Source organism: Cnephaeus nilssonii, assembly GCF_951640355.1.
Source record: "Cnephaeus nilssonii genome assembly, chromosome: 17".
Taxonomy (NCBI): Eukaryota; Metazoa; Chordata; class Mammalia; order Chiroptera; family Vespertilionidae; genus Cnephaeus; species Cnephaeus nilssonii.
In genome coordinates this window covers 56,521,965-56,542,374 of record NC_137088.1, presented here as the reverse complement: position 1 = coordinate 56,542,374, position 20,410 = coordinate 56,521,965, and positions in this window count along the sequence as shown.

Here is a 20,410-nt window from a genome sequence, read left to right as displayed (position 1 = left end):
GCCGCTAATCACCTCTGCCTGCCTACTTGATCACTCCTAACTGCTTCCCTGCTGGCCTAATTGCCCCTAACTGCTCTCCCCTGCCGACCTGATTGCCCCTAACTGTCTCTACATCGGCCCCCACTACCATGGCTTTGTCCAGAAGGAAGTTGGATATCCAGAAGAGGGCCGGTCGACCTGGTCTAATTAGCATATTACACTTTTATTAGTATAGATAGATTATATAGGACTAGAAGCCCGGTGCACGAAATTCGTGCACGGCGGGGGGTTGTCCCTCAACCCAGCCTGTACCCTCTCCAATCTGGGACTCCTGGAGGGATGTCCGACTGCCCGTTTAGGCCCGATCCACCAGGATCGGGCCTAAACGGGCAGTCGGACATCCCTCTCACAATCCAGGACTGCTGGCTCCCAACTGCTTGCCTGCCTGCCTTCCTGATTGCCCCTAACTGCTTCTGCCTGCCAGCCTGATCACCCCCTAACCACTCCGCTGCCAGCCTGGTTGATACTTAACTGCTCCCCTGCCAGCCTGTTTGCCCCCAACTTCCCTCCTCTGCCAGCCTGGTCACCCCTAACTGCCCTCTCCTGCAGGGTTGATCACCTCCAATTGCCCTCCCTTGCAAGCCTGGTCCCTCTCAACTGCCCTCCCTTGCAGGCCGGGTGCCTCCCAACTGCCCTCCCCTGCTGGCCATCTTGTGGTGGCCATCTTGTGTCCACATGGGGGCAGGATCTTTGACCACATGGGAGCAGCTATATTGTGTGTTGCAGTGATGATCAATCTGTATATTACTCTTTTATTAGATAAGATAGAGGCCTGGTGCACGGGTGGGGGCCAGCTGGTTTGCCCTGAAGGGTGTCCCGGAGCAGGTTGGGGTTCTCTTGGGGCGTGGGGTGGCCTGAGCAAGGGGCCTGTGGTGGTTTGCAGGTGGGCCAAGCCCCCTGGCAATCTAAGCGGAGGCCCTGGTATCTGGGATTTATTTTGCTTCTACAATTGAAACTTTGTAGCCTGGAGCAGAGCCAAGCCTTCTGTTCCCTCCGGGGTGGCAGCCATCTCTGTGGCAGTTAATTCACCTTCTACAGTTGAAACTTTGTTGCCTTAAGCGGGTGGGCCCGGCCAGGGTGTGTTTTAAAGCTTTGCTTCCCCTGTTGCCGCCGGCAACCCTGGCCTGCTCTCTCAAGCTCCATTCTGTTGCCATTTGTTTGAATTTGTTTACCTTCTATAATTGAAACTTTGTAGCTTGAGTGGAGGCTTAGGCCTGCAACGGCTATGGAAAGCTTGGCTTGCTCTGTTACCTGGGAAACCTTGCTCTCTGTGGCTGTAGCCATCTTGGTTTGGGTTAATTTGCATACTCGCCCTGATTGGCTGGTGGGCGTGGCTTGGCTGGTGGGTGTGGCTTATGTAGCAGAGTGATGGTTAATTTGCATATTACCAGTTTATTAGAGAAGATAGGATTGCTTAAATGGGGTGGGGAAAGCCTTTTTCAGCAGGAGGAGATGCTCTTGGCAGACAAAAATACATAATCCCTATAACTGAACTGATAGCCAGCCATATGCACTATACTGCCAAACTGGTCATTAAAAAATTGAACTGCTTTCTTACACCTTACACCAAGCAGCTGTTGCCTTTAAAACCCCTCCTCAGCCCCCACCTTAGGTTCTGCCTTCATAGTTTACCCAGATTAGGTTTTGACTGGTTGGTTTCTATGACAATCAGTGTCAAAAGCTCCGCCTCCTAGGCAGCCATTGGCTCCTTGCAGTTCACCCAGATTTGGTTCTGATTGGTCAATTTCTATGCCAGTCAGCATCTCCAGGCCTATCTCTGGGCCTCTCTCCGGGCCTGATCTGCAGCCACCATGCCCGCCTCACCCTGCCCATCCCCTGTCACCCCACCCACCTGCTGGCTGCCAACCTTGCTGTGATAGGAGCCTGTGGGCCATGGGGGAGGTACCAAGAGGTGCTCCATGCACTTCCTGGTGACCAGTCATCCGTCTGGTCATTTAGGTCATGATGGTCCCTGGCCTTTTATAATGTAGATAGTCCCATTTATTTACTTGTTCTTTTGTTCCTCTTGCCCTAGAAGATACATTGTCAAAAATATTGTTATGAGAGGTGCCTGAGATTTTGCTGCCTATGGTTTCTTCCAGGATTTTATGAAAAAATGCTCAGTCACTAATCATCAGAGAGATGCAAATTAAAATGACAACAAGCTATCACCTCACACCTGCCAGAATGACTACCATCAATAAATCAACAAATGACAAGTGTTGGTGAAGATGTGGAGAAAAGGGAACTCTACTATACTGCTGGTGAGAATGCAGACTGGTGCAGCCACTATGGAAAACAGTACGGAGTTTCCTCAAAAAATTAAATATGAAACTGCTATTTGACCCAATGATCTCACTTCTAGGAATATATCCTAAGAAATCAGAAAAACAATCAGAAAGAATATATGCACAACTATAAATTGTTCATAGCAGCACAATTTACAATAGCCAAGATCCAGAAACAGTCCAAGTGTCCATCAGTGGATAAAAACACTATGGTACATTTACACAATGGAATACTACGCAACTGTAAAGAAGAAGACTATCTTACCCTTTGAGACAGCATGGAGGGAGCTGGAGAGTATTATGCTGAGTAGAATAAGACAGTTAGAGAAAAACAAGTTTCACATGATCTCACATAAATGGAATCTAGTGATTCCATATATGTGAGACATGGATGCATGGAACGGACAGCAGAATCTCAGGGGGAAGGGGGGAAGGAACAGTCGGGAGAGATTAACCAAAGAACTTATGTGCATACTAGTTTAAACATAACCCATGGACACAGTTCGGTAGGTCTGGGAGAAATGGGATGGAGGCAGTCAATGGCAGGGGGAAGGGGGACATATGTAATACTTTCAACAATAAAGATAATTTTTTAATAAAGAAAAGTCCATTGGATAAAAACTAAGAAATTTGAATGAAGTATGAATGTTAGTTAATAATAATGTAATGATATAGGTACATTAATTGTGATAATATTAAAGACCATACTATTATAAAGTATTTCCAGTAGAGAAAACTACTATCTACACTAATAAAAGAGAAAGATGCAAATTGACCGTACCTTCATGATGCCCACCAGCCAATCAGGAGTGAGTATGCAAATTAACCCAACAAAGATGGTGGGTTAATTTTCATACACAGGCACCCCAGCCACTCCGGGCCTCTGGGAAGCATGGGAAGGCGGAAAGGCGGCTCCATGCCAGAGCAAAGGCAGGTGCTGGCAGCCAGGGGAAGGAAGGCCTGTTCTTGCACGAATCTTCGTGCATCGGGCCTCTAGTTCTAAAATAAAAAGCTTTTTTTCTAAAAGTAATAAGGAATTGGCTTCAAGTGCAAAACTGTTTTTCCTTAAAAGAGTATCATACCCAGTTCTTTCTTGCTTGGCACTTGTAACTCTTCAGAGCATTCTACACCCATTGCTAACTTGCAGTACCTACTGCTCATGTTTGCCAAATGCTGCATAGTTTGAACTTCAGTGTAACAGGAATGAGCCACCTTTTATGCCTAACTGCCACAATACACACACTCCGGCCAAAGAAAAAGGGAAAGGAAGAAAAATTTGAAGATGAATGAGGCAGAGAAAAAAAGAAATTCATTACATTTGTGTTGGAAGTTTAAGGGTTGCCAACAGGGACCTCATGCAATGGCTAACTGGCCCTCAGCCATACCTACACCTAAAGATGGCATTTCTGGAAAGGGTATACATCTCATCAACTCCCTGCTATACTCCTCAGCAGCATTCTTAAAAGACCACAGGACACTTGGGATTCCTTTGGAAAATGTAGCTTGCATATATCCATTAATCAATCAATTTAGTGAAAGGAAAGTGGCTGTGGGTTCCTTGGAAGTTAATCAGACACTAAGATGAATACTTTGGAAAGAGGATAGTGTAAAGTCCACCTCGCCTGTGTGCACCATGGCTATATCTCAACTCAAAATTGCCATCCATTATTCACGAATTCTGAGCTAGCTAAGCAGCTTTGCCGGGATATTTTTAAACCCTCCAGTGTCTAATGTGACAGCAGTGGTTACTGCAGCTACTGAAGATGTGACTTTGAAGTGAATCACCTGAAGTTTCTTATTATAGACACACATGATCTTCTCCTCAGTTTTTGCAAAAAAAAAAACAAAAAAAAACAAAACTTGCTTTCTGTCATCACCCTATCTGCCTCAAATAAACTGACCCCAAACCCAATGGCAATAGTATTTTAAACCCAGAAATGGTGCAAACAGAATAAAGCATTTCTATTACGTGGTATATTTCAGAATATACTTTGTTGCTATGGCTCTAAAAGTGCTTGTTTTCCCTGTAATAATCCAACAAAACGTCTCTCTGGGATTTAGAGCAAGGACAGTTTTACAGCAAGTTTCCAATAACCAGGTATGCAAATGTTTGCTTTGGAGTTGACACTTTTATTAATGTACAGGGATCTCTATCTGCAGCTTTATATATGACTGATATATTATAAATATTGTATGTATCAATAAAGCAGTGGTTTAAAGGTGTGTCATTGGGCGCCTACCACACGGAGGCACGGGGTCTCAGCAAGGAGACGCTGGGAGGCTCCAAGACGCCCTTAAAGGCAAAGCTCTTTCTGTCCTGCTCTGACACCCTTTGTTAGCTAATGCCCCATGGACCCACCGTGGCATCGCGCCTCCAGGCGTCACATTCATGTTCTTGGCAGGAAACAGTCAAGGAGGGAAGGGCTTTTGCCCCTGAGGCTGCTCTCCCTCCTCCTCCATCTCTGCAGCAGGTCCTTGCCTCAGGCCAGCCAGCCGTCAGGGGCTGCGGTTACTTTGTCTTAAAAGTGGTGACCAGCCAGCACCCATCCTCGGGCCTAGGAATCTCCCTCCACTGAGATGAGGCAGCTTCTCTCCCATGAGAACCTCGGCTCTGCGAGGTGGAAGGCCGGAGGGCGGCGGCTGCCTGTCAGGCAGGCAGAGTTGAACCAGGTCTGCCTCGGGGTCCCAGGCTACCGAGAGGCTGCGGGGCGGTGCATGGCGCTGCGGCCCGGCACCTGCGGGCTAAGCCAGCAGGCCAGGCCGGCCAGGAGCGAGGTGGCTGCCTCTCCCTCCTCTCGGTCCGCTTCAGGAGCTGTGTCCCAGGCAGCAGGGGCGGTCTAACATAGAGGGCACATGGCCATGGCAGGAAGGACAGCAAACAAGTCACATCTGGCCCTTGGCAAATGCACAGTCACAGTCACCGCAGTCACCTGAAAGGGACGTTGGCCAGCAGAGGAGACAGCCGCGGAGAGTGGTGAGCGTGGGCGATCACTGCCCACCCAGACCCTGCAGGCTCGGAGATTGGCCAGGAGGACTCCCGGGACTCGCCCTGGAGTCGTCACAGTGAAGGAACACAGCAGAACCAGCTAAGGCGATGCACCAAGTGAGGCGGGAGGAGGCCGGGCCCGCTTGGAAGAGCCATGCGGCGTGAAACCACCGGTGGGGGCTCACCCTCCAGGGACCCAGGACCGCGCCCGGGAAACGCTGGCTCCCGGGGCTCAGAGATCCACGCCCAGGCCTTCCCTGCCCAGCACACACCAGGATGCCAGACCCCCTGCAGGAGAGCCTGCTCAGGTCAATGCAGGGCTTCTGTAAACAACCGCCCCCACAGGACACAGGGAGGTGGAGGGAAGCTCCCCAAACCCCAGGCCCCAGGCCCCGTCACCTCCCAAGGACGGCTGGGCCGGGCTTGCTGTCAGCGCCCCTCTGCACACTCAGCCCCCGGACTGTGGAGAATTCGGACTCCAACTCCGGCCTCCCTGCATGTAACTCCTAGACTATGGGAAACTCAGACTGCATCCCAGGCCTCTGATTCCATATCCCACCATCCCCCTTTTTTCCTTTTCAAATACAACAAAGGGGATTTTAACATTAAAAAGTAAAGAAGATGTAAGAATATGTGTTTAATTATGACTATGGAAAGGAGGGGACCAGAGAGTTCCCCAGGATCAAAAAGTAACCTTGGTGAGGGAGTTGAGAGCTGGGATCTAACACAGACTTGATCAAACAAAGTCGAATTTCCCCCATTAAAACCATTGCTTTATGAAAGTGATCATGTGATAAATATATTTTAAATATATCATAAATTTTTATTAATAAGTATAAAAATTCATGAATGTAATGTTCACATATTGGAAATATATAAGCAAAATAGTTTTACACTTTAATTTTTTGGTATATACAAATTATAATTCAAAAGAGTTAGAGAAATAAAATAAAATTGAATTTTAAATTAAAAAAGGCAAAAAGATTAATTTAAAGCTAGAGTATGCAATGTGATATATGGAGAAAAACATAAGAATAAAAGTGATTACTAAATAAAAGATATGGTAAATATTACTGTTTTGAATTTTATTTGTGTAAATTTTCATTGAGTACATGATGAGTGGAATTCCATTTAAAGAATCATATTTTTAAGATCAGTTATAAGCTTAACAATCATTATTTAAGTTACCATGCAAATCCATATCCTAGCAAGAATAGGGGCACCTTCAAATATCAGCTATGGCATATGGTTATGCCAAGAGATGACAAAATCTCCCTCAACAAAGCTTGCAAAATGTCCATCATCATTGCAAGAAAGCACAATAAAGTGTGGACATGAAGGAGGCTGAGCACTGATTTATGTGTATTCTTTGCTTGCTGCTTTTTCCTTGGAGAAAACTAACAGCTGGAATGTGGCCGCGGTGCAGAATACACAACAGGGAGACGGGCGCTCACCCGGGAGCTGCAGCCAAAGCCGCTGGCGCTCTCAGAGCAGGGAGCTCTGACCAGAGGAATTAACATTCCCTTAGGCTTCTAAATCCTGGGGCACCAGAACAATTATTTTTAAATTAGACACCTAAGAGCAAGGACATAAAACTCCCTATAAGTTTAGATATTATTATTAAGTTATTCTAATTTTTTGTAACATGAAGAAGATCACTAGTGGTGGTCCGAGAATAGTGAGCAATAGATGAAGTATTATCTCTTGGTAAGGACTCTACTCTTCAATGAAATCTCTCTCTCTCTCTCTCTCTCTCTCTTTCTCTCTGTCATGCACACACCCAACAACAACAACAAAATGAACAACAAACTGTGCATTATGTGTAATTCCTGCAACAAAACATTTTATAGGAGAGATGATGAGGCTCTCTAGAGAAAGGATTTGTTAGGTGTGAGCACTGAAGAAAATAAAATGTTGTGCATAAACTCAACCTGTGAATTTTTCTACCAAGTCCCACCTCAGGCATCACAATGCTGTGGTTCATTTATGTTTTACAAGACTAATGAAGAGCAAAAGCTGTTCTTAAGTAGATGTCCAGACCAGTCAGAAGAATCAGAAAATGTTAGTTTCCTGAAGATGAACAGTTTCTAACTCCCACAAGTTTCTCCCACAAGCCTCCATGATTGACAGATATGTCTTTGAGTAGGGAAGGGAAACTCTTATAACATAAAAAAAAACTCCGGAAAGAAAATAAATTCTTGTTGAACTTTAGAGATACCCATCCTACACAGGTTACCTTTACCTTACAATTGTGAGCATCAGGGTGCTTGCAAAGCACTTGGTTTCCAAAGAAACTAAATAAAATTGTAGAAAGCCATTAAATTGGTCTTGCTTTCAAAAACTCAGACTCTACTTCCTTTTTCCTTCATATAATTTCCCATGCAGATCTTAGATAGTCAAAGCAGTTTATCACAACTCTCAATTTAAAGCCACTATATATATACTGTATATATCAATGGATCAAGATATCCGAGCTCACATGTTTTCTGGGTGCTGAGTGCTATTTGTATGATTCTTTTCAATACAAATGACCAGGATTGGAGTCCATTAACTTCAGATTTGTGGCTCACTTCCAGGAAGCTCTTTCCCTCTCCTGGTAATGTCGGTTTCGAACACCAGCCTGAACTCCTCTGGAAGAATGAGTCTTCAGTCCCCTCTAGTCATTAAATTCTTCCAAGATGGAGTTCCCTGTTTTGATACAACTGTAATAACATAATCGGAAAGTTTAATGTGAGACTTATAGCATTTTTCAAATCTATTATTTGAGGAGTTTGAAGACTGAGTTATTCAATCTCATAATGGTCCATTCTAAGTGAACTCTTTCTCTCAGAAATACTGTGTGGTATCAATAAAACTTGGATAAAATTTTGATGAAAACCTTAAACATAATCATGTGCTGGTCAAAGAGGCAAAAGCTGAGCATATATATTTTGTTGTGTTTCACAACCAATCACAAGAAAAGTAAAACAATGGTTAGAGACTAGAGGAATCCGGGAGCTAGTCACAGTGTTGCACCAGCAGGTGTTGGGTATGTACTACACACATAATATCGTGAGTGAAACAAAACACTAAAACATTCACACTGCAATCTCAAGGGACTCACAGTCCAGCTGGAGACTAGACTCCGGTGAGAATATAACATTTACGGAACATGTGTTTTCACTGTGCTTGGAGTTTTATTCCCTTAAGAATGTCTCAAGCCCTAACTGGTTTGGCTCAGTGGATAGAGCGTCGGCCTGTGGACTGAAAGGTCCCAGGTTCAATTTTGGTCAAGGGCATGTACCTTGGTTGTAGGCACATCTCCAGTAGGGGGTGTGCAGAAGGCATCCAATCAATGATTCTCTCTCATTGATGTTTCTAACTCTCTATTCCTCTCCCTTCCTCTCTGTAAAAAATCAATAAAATATATATATTTTTAAAAGAATATCTCAATGTCCATTCTACATATGAGTAAACTGGTTTCTTACCCAAAATGACTTATTTATGTGCGAGGCACTGAGAGTAGATTCCAGGTTGGCCTGGAACCAAATCTGTTTCCCCTCTTTACATCACACCGGCTCTGATGAGTAAAGCCAGGCTCATTTAGGTCCTCAATGTCATCGTTGGTAGGTTCTTGAAAACTGTGACTTTAAGGAAAATGATACCTTAAGGAAACCAATTTCACCCTAGGCTAATTGATATAAACAAGAGTTAAGTTCTTACAGCACATTCCTGGTCACAAAACATCATCAAACTTTTGAATAAAGACCCAAAAAACATCTACTATTAAACATTGAAATAAATATATAAAAACTGGATAAAAGAATTATTGCCCCACCTGCTTCTTCCTCTTCAGGGTTGTGGGTGGCCGGAGCCTGTCCAAGCAGCTAGGGCAACAGGTGGGACTCAAGGGACAGGACGCCCCTCCAGCGCAGCCCTCACTCACCCGACTGGACAGGGAGACACGCCATTCACCTCACCTGCACAGCTTCGGGGTGTGGGAGGAAACCGGAGTATCTTCAAAACACGTGGGAGAGCCCTGGCCAGGAGGCTCAGTTGGTTGGAGCACTGTCCTGTATACCAGAAGGTCCCACCCCAGTCAGGGCACATACCTAGGTTGAGGGTTCAATCCCCAGTTGGGGTGTGTACAGGAGGCAACACGATGTCTCTCTCACCTTAATGTGTCTCTCTGTCTTTTCAGTCCTCTCTCTAAAAAATAAAAATAAAATAAAAAATAATATAAAACACAGGAGACCCTGCAAACTCTACATAGACTGAGCCTCTCAACCCAGCTGGGAATGGCTTTTTTCTTCATCAGCATTTTAATGAAAAGATGTTTAATGAAACGATGTTAGTTGAGAACCTGCTATCCTAAATTTATGTCACAAGAAAGGATACAATTAAGTGACAAACAAATGGTAGATGCTGTATACAAATTTCAGAAGGGATGATTACAGTGGGACAGAAGGCATTGTTGTTTTATCCAACCAGAAATCAATGGGAGAACTGGGCCACTGAAAAGGTTAAATTAGAATGTGTTTAAAACACTTACGCTCTTAGCGCAGAGTATATGCTTAGTTTTATTTAGTTAGTTCTGATATTTTGTTTGTCGCCTCTCCCGGGGTTTGTATGAGTTAAGAAAAGATAAAGAGGTCAAGGTTACATCCTATTTCTTTAACTTATTAGAAGGGTAGCTCTGGAAAAGTTTTCCAAATCTCAGTTTATTTATCTATAAATAGGAGAACAATATTTCGTTTACAAGGTGGTTACAGAAAATAATGATAAAATAAAGTCATCATGCATAGTGCTTAGCACAATGCTAGGCACACAATTACACATTCAATATATGGGAGAACTTATTAATAACTAGATGCCCGGTGCACGAAATTCGTGCACGGGGTGGGGGGGCGTGTCCCTCAGCCCAACCTGCACCCTCTCCAATCTGGGACCTAAACAGGCAGTCAGACATCCCTTTCACAATCCGGGACTGCTGGCTCCCAACTGCTCGCCTGCCTGCCTGATTGCCCCTAACCGCTTCTGCCTGCCAGCCTGATCACCCCCTAACCACTCCCCTGCCAGCCTGATCGATGCCTAACTGCTCCCCTGCCGGCCTGATCGTTCCCAACTGCCCTCCCCTGGCAACCCGGTTACCCCCAAATGCCCTCCCCTGCATATTCCCTCTTTATTAGATAGGGTTTTTTTCTTTAACATGTTGGACAGCCCTAACTGGTTTGGCTAGGTGGATGGAGCATTGGCCTGCAAACTCAAGGGTCCCAGGTTCGATTCCGGTCAAGGCCATGTATCTTGGTTGGGGGCACATACACAGTGGGGAGTGTGCAGGAGGCAGCTGATAGATGTTTCTCTCTCATAGATGTTTCCAGCTCTCTATCCCTTTCCCTTCCTCTCTGTAAAAAATCAATAAAATATATATTTAAAAAAAAAAAAACATTTAAGATTCCTCCATATCTGCCTGGCTGATGTGACTCAGTGGTTGAGACCCCAGGCTAGGGCTGGGAGGGGTTCGCTCCCTGGGGCCACGTCCCCTCCCAGGCTGAGGCCCCAGGCTGGGGCTTGGAGGGGTTCGCTCCCTGGGGCTGTGCCCCTTCCCAGGCTGAGACCCCAGGCTAGGGCTGGGAGAGGATCACTCCATGGGGAGTGAATTTGTTTTTGTTTTTTATAAAGGGTCAGGAGGGCCTCTGGGCAGCATTTTGCCAGGCCGCTTACACTGCTGGCTCTCAGTGGCAGCCCTCCCTGGGACTGGGGGACTCCTGTGGGGCTTAGAGGACTGGGCACCGCCATCTTGTGGCTATGGGCACTGCCATTTTGTCATGGAGTGATGGTTAATTTGCATATTACTCTTTTATTAGGTAGGATATTTTGTAATATTGAAGAAGGAGCATGATTTAGCTAAACAGTGAAAGGGAGACAGCAGTCCAATGTGCTTTCACTGAAATCTGTGCTGGTAAACACTGCCTTGAGCTTAGCCTCCTGATTACATAGATTTACTTACATATTGCATCCATGATCACTTATCATCAGCTAATATTTCAAGGCATTCTATCCCCAAGAGGTAGTACTATCATTAATAAAAGTGAATATTAATCGTATTTTAAGTTGTCTTCTTGATAATTCTGAATCTGTCTGGCGGATCCATGTTGAATATGCTTACTATATAGTGTTTGTGCCTACAGTGAGGCTGAAAGGGCTCATGTACTGACTAGCTTGTGTAACTACACCATCTTCAAGGACTGTGGCTTAACAGAAACAGGTCTAGGCCAGTGGTCGGCAAACTCATTAGTTAACAGAGCCAAATATCACCAGTACAATGATTGAAATTTCTTTTTGAGAGCCAAATATTTTAAACTTAAACTTCTTCTAACACCACTTCTTCAAAATAGACTCTCCCAGGCCATGGTATTTTGTGGAATAGCCACACTCAAGGGGCCAAAGAGCCACATGTGGCTCTCGAGCCACAGTTTGCCGACCACGGGTCTAGGACACTTTTTAGAGTTAGCTTCAAAAATTAATTTGTATAAAATATAAATCCACTTAATCAAGATCAGGTAACCTTCAATCTCTCCAGTTTCTGAAAGCAATTGACCCAATGAGGCCCTGTCTATACATCTAATCCCCAGTATAGAATTCCCACCATCAGATGAATGAACCAGCCATTGTCAATCAACATATAAAATATTAGCCAATTTTAAATTCTCTGATTTATATATCATTTCTGACAGTTTCTCCCCATTCCCCACTGGCCTAACCTGCCCACCCCACTCCATGTGGATACTCCTCTGGAAACCCAAACTTTTCAAGGAGATGTATTGGAACTGAGGCATGATAACAAGGGGTTTGCAGGGTGCTAGAGAGCTGCGATGTGTAGGGAGTTTGGATGAAAGAATAAACAAGCAGATGAGTTAGAAGACCAACTTATAGCCTAGGTTCCATATAAAAATTTGTATACAAAATTTGAAAGGAATAAGATAAAGTCAAGACCCAGGTGCTTTTCACCCATCCCCAGTCACCCTGTGTGAAGGTGATATTTTCCTGCATAATATCAGGGTGACTGCAGCAGTTCCAGGCTGACATGTGATGTGGACATGACAACTTTCAGTGAAGAAAATAGTGGAAGTTTCCACGTGTAACTCTCCTAAAAACAGGTTTCCACACAGAAGTTTTTTCTACACAGTTTTTTATTACATAGGTATTTTAAATTATTTTATTATTATTTATTTTAATTATTTATTTTTAAATTCATTTTTTAAAGAAAATAAAACCTTTCCTGGATGTCTCCTTCACATGTTATTGGCATATTGGGTCACATGACTCTGTTGGGTGCAAAGGGGAATGGGAATGGGAATGGGAATATATGGCATTTCAGTCTCCAAAACAGGAAACAGGCTCTGTGAACAAGGAAGGAGGAGTGGGGACTGGCAACTGGTTGGGCAATATCTGAGCAAGAAGTTACAGGGCGATGGCCACGGTTCCAAGAGGAAAAAATGTCAATTTCCCAGCAAGTAGGATGTGGAGGAATTGTGACCAGGTAGGATAACCGGGCTGAGAATGACAAGGGAATGAAAATTACTTCAAGTTTTTCAAGCTGAATGGTCAAGGAAATATACTAACACTGATACAGCAGAGAACTCAGGGAGACACACTATATCTAAGAGTATTATTCATCATAATCACATCTCTTAACAGGTATTAAAAAATTACATAGTGCCAGTTACTGTGCTGAGACCCTAATTGTCTCATTTAATTCTCACTCTTATTCTTTTGGTGATGTATGTTAAGTAACTTCTTCCCGTAGGAGTAATGAGCTCACTTTGGGGGACATCAGGTCTGAGGTGACACCTGGGCACCCACAAGGAAAGTGAGACAGGGACTGTGGCTTGCAGAGAAGGTGAGGGCTGGAGGGAGGTGCCCAGGGGCCATTCAGAAGGGCTTAACTAGATTCAATGCCAAGGAGGGAAACAGAGTAATTTCTACATCAGGAATAAATTCTACCAGAGCCAGACTATTTGTGGGAGAGTTTTAATGAAGAGAAAATAAAACACAGAGCGGAAGTGGGCTTCTGGTAGTATCTTTTATATTTGAACAGTGCCCTTTAAATGAAAGAAAGCCACTCTCCAATGTCTGCTCAGTTGACTTGCATCACTGTGTCCTTCGCTTTGAGTGTTTGCATGTGAACGAGAGCAACACTGAAAAGGTTCACATCCATCTGCACAATGGCGCTTTCATTTCTAGATGCTCCATGAGACCTGGCAATCCTCATTCCCAAACGCCACACTCCCCTCTGTCTGCACACACAGCGGTGGCACAGCAATCTAATTGTGAGCTTACTGAGCCACATCTCATGAGATTTCCTCCAAATCTTACACTAATACTATTTTGTTCCATTAACTTTTATAATCTCCCGGCACTTGCTAAATTCTGAATTGTGCCATTATCTGAATATGAGTCTTTTGTGAGTAGAAGCAAATGGAACTTAGTCCCCTATTACTTCAATAATAGTTTAGATAAAGGGCAGGGATGCAAATTACCTGACAATTTTTAGAAATGAAAACAACTGTGTTTTATTCTATCATTTATGTAAACAAGCTGCTTAGAAAAGTTTAATAAGTAAATTTTATATTTTAAAAATGATTATATGTACTTCTCTGGCAAGATTTGTGTGTGAAGACTTTGTTGTTTTATTTTCACCAACAGTGCCTTAAATTTGCTACCTTATCTATCACAGAGCACCGTGCACTGTGGAGGGCTATGTGGAATGCTTACATCTAGAATAGATTGAATAAATTGGATTTGTGGAGGAGGTAAAATCTAGGGTCTGATATCAGGATGCTCCGAGTCTTGTTCTGATAAGGAGGAAACAGAAAGCACACATTTCTGCGCCTGGAGTCCCACTGGGTGATAAGCTGCATGTAAGCTCCAGTTGTCCACAGTATTAGATCACCCACCAGTACCAATTCCTTCATGACTACCTTTTGATTGGGCCAAGTAGGAGGGTTGTCAGTAGCAGGTAATCATGATGGGAGAGAAAAAATATATAGAAGAGCAGTGGAAATACACATAACGTTATAGAAGTTATTTCTGACGGTGGGGTGAGGTTCGCTGGGCACATCTGAACATTCTTCAGGTCTAATGCTTTGAGGTATTTGTGCTTTAAGAGGAGAAACTTCAATTTTTTAATCATTCCAATAATTCAGATTCTGCACAATAAATGTCTTTTCATACTATTTGTTTTACAAACTTCATTTGTTTATATTACATTTGGAATGTTTTATTGAGGTGTGAGGAGTTACATGATTCAAGTAACCATTAGCTATATTTACTATTATTTTTATATTTAATTAAAAACCCAAAACACTGTCTTCCTTACACTTGGCTTAGTTATACTGCAGAAAAACAATAAATATTGATTTTCCCCTCCTTTGATTATTTCCTGGTATTTTCTCTTATCTATAAAAGGCCTCAGGAAACCTAAATGCTATATTCCATGCATTAAATAAAGACACCTACATATATATCACAACAATAAAGAGGTTTCCTGAACATGCCACTTAATGTTAATTGTTCCTTTCACTTTTCATGTATATCAGATTACTGTTATGATTCTATAACCAACTGGAAAAAGGTATGTGGGTTTCCAAAGATTTAGATCAACTGTCAAATCATCATTAATATTTTTAAATGATTTGACTTTTTAAAAAAATGTAAAAACACATTTATACATATTAATATTAGTTATTCCTTTTATCATTTTTGAAGTTGCTCTTAGTTTTTATATTTTTTTCTGAATTAGACTTGTGTTAAATGAATATAGATTAGGGGATTTATACACTTATTTACACACTACAGGCCTGGTGCATGAAATTCATGCACGGGTAGGGTCCCTAGGCCCAGCCGGCAATTAGGGCCGATCTGTGCGGCGACCAGCAGGGCAATTGGGGCACCCCTGCTGGCACCCGCCTTGGCTGACCCCATCTCCCACCACTGCCTCCCTCTGCAGGGAGACTGTTGGGGTGACTGGAGGGGTGATTGGGTGCCCCCACTAGCATCCACCTTGTCTGGCTTGAGGCCTGCGGGCTAGGGGCAGCTCCTGAGTTGAGCGTCTGCCCCTGGTAGTCAGTGCATGTCATAGCGACCAGTCGTTCCATTGGTAGTTCCACCATTCGGTCGATTTGCATATTAAGCTTTTATCATATAGGATTATTAATTTTCTTTTTTGAGACAGAGTTAGTAGTCCTTTTTCACATTGGAATCAATATATAGCTTTCTTTTTATGTAGGCTTAGGATATGGTTTTTTTCATGAATTTTTAAAATTTGAATGTCTAGTTACTTTTTATTGCATATCAAATTATTTCAGGTTCTACCAATACTTGATCAGTGTATGAATTATATCTAGGTGTTTTTTATAATTTGCAAAGTATAAGGATGAAAGTCTGTAATATAGGTGTTTTTATTATTCAATTAAACCTTTTATTTCTATGATGTTTGAGAAACTTCAAGTAAGCAAACCATGAAACAATGGTTTTATTTGTCCTATCAAAGTTTAAAAATACAGGAAAATGTAAAAATATTTTAACATGTGATTTTCCTTTAACCCCAAATAATGTGTCTACAAATGAGTTTTATGAGGTATGCTAAATTATATATTATCATTTTTCTCTCATAAGCAATGCTTTCTAGTTTTTCTAGCATATCTGAATCACTTATTTTTTTTATTAAAACAGAAATCTTTGTGTGTAAGTTAGATTTTCAATGATATAAGCCCATAGATTTTTCCTATGATGAAGTACTTTAACAATAATTTTGCACAAAATCTTTCTGAGGTTCTCTATGTAGGATCAAGTTACTACTAATTGATTAATGCAACCAGACATAAATTGAGTTTCAAACCTCTCTTACAGTATTTTGAATTCTATAGTGTTTAGAAAAATTGAGTATAGTAACAGTCAAACAGCTTAACTATTAACCAACTCATGGATGGTATTTTTAGAATGTTTTTTTTAAAGAAAAAGTAAGGCAAGTGTTAACAGAGCTTTAACAATCTAATAACTTATCAAATATATTAGGTTAATCCTTCACTTTCATTCAGAAAGTTCCTACTGAAAATATTAAGGAGTTTTATGAGTTTTTCTTTAATTCTAAATACTTCAGAAAGTTTACTTCTATTATCATTTTAATAAGATGAATGATCATGTCTGACTATATACACTAGATGATTGCCTAAAATTTTATGCTCTATCACCAAAAATTTGCACTGTATTTTTACTGTCTAAAATATAACAAAGTAATTAAATATCATTCTTGTAACAAAGGTGATTAGTAAACATGGTAACTCTTTAAAATGATAACATTAATAGCTTAATTGTCAAAAACATTTGTAGGACACCTGATTTCAATTGAAATGGCCTACCTCCTGCCTAGTGCCAAAACATACTAGTTCCTGCCCATCAATTAGATTTTAGACTTGTGAAACAAATATAATGAGAGTAGATTTTCAAAAAAATTAAGACAATTTTTAGAGCAGTTGTAGGTTTACAGAAAGATTGAGAGCAAGGTAAAGAGATTTTCCTGACCTACACATGCACAGCCTCCTCCATGATCAACAGCCCCCACAAGTTTGGTCCATATGTTACAACTGATGAACCACCACTGACACATCACCATCACCCAAAGTCCATCATTTACCGTAGGGCCCGCTCTCAGTGTTCTACGTGATGTGGGTTTAGGCAAATGTGTATAGACATATCTATCATTATAGAATCATACAGAGCATTTTCACTGCTCTGAAAATTCTCTGTGCTCCACTTATTGACCTCCCACCTCAACCCCTGGCAATCGCTGATCTTTTTACTATTTCCACACTTTTTCCTTCTCCAGAATGTCAAGTAGTTTCTCCCGAATGTCAAGTAGTTAGAACCACAGAGTATGGAGCCTTTCAAATTGGCTTGAGATCTGTAACTGCAAGCTCTGCAGTTGGCTGCACCATGTACGCTTGCTTGAGATCTCACAGCGTTAACTCCCTGCCTACTCCATAGTAAGGATTAGGAATGGATTAGATGAAGAAAAGCATGTAAAATACTTAGCTTATTTCTGTCTTGCATATTTGTAATGGTGGTCTGCTGGAGATAAATTCTCTCTGCTTTTTTATGTCTGAAAAAGTCTTTATTTCACCTTTATTTTTGGGAAAAAAAATTTTACTAGGAATAGAATTTGAGGTTGATTTCTTTTTAAAAAAATATATTTTATTGATGTTTTACAGAGAGGAAGGGAGAGGGAAAGAGAGTTAGAAACATCGATGAGAGAGAAACATTGATCAGCTGCCTCCTGCACACCCCCCACTGGGGATGTGCCCACAACCAAGGTGCATGCCCTTGACCAGAATCGAACCCGGACCCCTCAGTCTACAGGCTGACGCTCTATCCTCTGAGCCAAACCGGTCAGGGCTGAGGTTGATTTCTTCTCTTCAAAATTTAAACTAGTTGCACCACTGTTGTCTAATTTGCATTATTTCTGATATCTGTTATCTTCTGTCATTTATGTATTTTACTCTATTTGTAATATTTTATTTTCTCCTAGATAGCCTTAAGATTTTCTTTTAACACTAGTTTTATTTATTTATTTTTCTTTTTTCTTAATATTTATTATTGAAAGTATTACATAGGTCCTCCTTTTCCCCCATTAACCTCTTCCAGCCCTCTCCCATCCTCCCTCCCTGCCAGGGCCTCACCACCTGCATTGTCTGTATCCATGGGTTATACATCTATGCATACAAGTTCATTGGTTGATCTCTTCCCACCCACCCTCCTCTGCCTTTCCTTTGAGGTTCAACAGTCTGTTCAAATAACTAGTTTTAAATAACTTGATGAACTTTGGTGTAGTTCTCCTTCTGTTTCTTGTGCTTGAGACTTATTAATCTTCTTCAACTGGGTGTATAATTGTCATCAAATTTGGAAATTTTATTTCAAAAAATTGTATTTCCAGAGAGATATATTTCTTTGAAATATTTTTTCTGCCTCCCCACTTCTCCGTCTTTTTCTGAGACTCAATTATACATAGATTAAACTGATTAAGTTTGTCAAGAGCTCACTGGTACCCTGTTCTTTTCTTCCCCGAATCAATTATTTCTCCTTGTGTTTTATTTTGGATACTTTCTATTGCTATGTCTTCAGGGACACTAATCTTTTCTTCCTCAATTTTAATGTGTCTTAAACCCATTCAGTGTAAATTTTCTAATCTCTAGAAGTTCAGATTTTTTTTTTATGTGTTCCATGTCACTTCTTAAATGCATGCTTTCTTTTATTTATTTATTTTTATTTTTTGGAACATGGAGTATAGTTCTAATACCTGCCTTGAATTTTTGTCTTCTTATTCTATTATCTGTGGCATTTCTGGTTCCATTCCTAATAGTTTATTTTTTCTTATTAAATATCATGTTTTCTTGCTTCTCTAGTTGCCTGGTAATTTTTTATTGGATCTCTGATATTACTTTTTACATTGTTGACTACTGTAGGATTCTTTATTCTTTTAAGTATTTTTCATCTTTCTTCTGGGACACAATTTATTTGGCAACAATTTGATCCTTTTGAGGCTTGTGTCTACACCTACATGCCGGCTGGTGCATTAAGTCTTCCCACTGTGGCTGCTGGGAATAAATATGCGGTCCTCCAGGCCCTGTGTGAGCTCCAGGTCTTGGTTCCTCTGCCTGGACGCTGGCAGTTTTCTCACATGTAGGCACTAAGGCATATTTAGATGAATACTTGAGAGAATTAATTTTCTCTCTGTGTGGCTTTCTTCTCCCCAGTACTCTGCCATGTGAATTCTATCTGTTTTGGCTTCCCTGACTTTTGATCTCTGTCTCCTCAACTCTGGAAGATTCCTGGGCTCTGTATAGGTCCTCCACCCTGCACTGAACTTGTACAATCCTTCCAGGCAGCAAGCGGGGCAATTAGAGTGCACGTCTTGCTTCTTTTCCCAGTGCCATGGATCACTGTCCTGCACTGCCCACGGTAAGTGTCTGATTGCTGTGGTTTACGTTTGTCTAGAGTTATTTGTCAGTTGTTTAGTGTGGGTGGTATGGTTCTTATTCCATTATTTCTGGAAGTGGAATTGCCCCCACTTGCTGCCTAGAAGAATTTTACAAGTTCAGTGCAGGGTGGAGGACCTATACAGAGCCTAGGAATCTTTCAGAGTCGAGGAGACAGAGATCAAAAGTCAGGGAAGCTAAAACAGATATGCTAAGGCCGCTCAACTGCTTGCTATGACATGCACTGACCACCAGGGATTAGCTTGACTGGTAGGTTAGCTTGCTGCTGGGGTCAGGCTGATTAGGACTGAGCGAGAGGGGCCGGACATGCCCTGGAGCCCTCCTGCAGTCCCTCCCTGGCTGGCCAACTGCCTGCATCCCTCCCAGGCCCCAATCGTGCACCAGTGGGGTCCCTTAGGCTGGCCTGTGCCCTCTCACAATCCAGGACCCCTTGGGGCCGTGGTTGGCAAACTGCGGATCGCGAGCCACATGCAGCTCTTCGGCCCCTTGAGTGTGGCTCTTCCACAAAATAACACGGCCTGGGCAAGTCTATTTTGAAGAAGTGGTGTTAGAAGAAGTTTAAGTTTATAAAATTTGGCTCTCAAAAGAAATTTCAATCATTGTACTGTTGATATTTGTCTCTGTTGACTAATGAGTTTGCAGACCATTGCCTTGGGGGATATCGGAGAGCCAGTTTTGGCCCAATCCTGCAGGCCAGGCCAAGGGACCCCACTGGTGCACGAATTTATGCACCGGGCCTCTAGTATAACTAATAAGTAGCATTACTGGATATCAAACTTATCATTTGGGGACTCTAGTAAGAACCCCCACTAATTTGAAAATGTTATACTCCAAGGGTAGATTTTTTTTAAAAAAAAAAAAAGAATGACAGAAAGAAAAACAATAAAAAATGAAAGGAAGAAAGGATAGAATGAAGTCAGAGAGAAAGACAGAACAGGAAGAAAAAGGGAGGGAGAGAGGGAGGAAGGAAGGAGAGAGAGAGCATTTTAGAAATGAGATTAGAAATTTATAGAATTCAGAAATGCTCTGCAATTGTGCTGATCCCAAGAAGACCAGGGTGT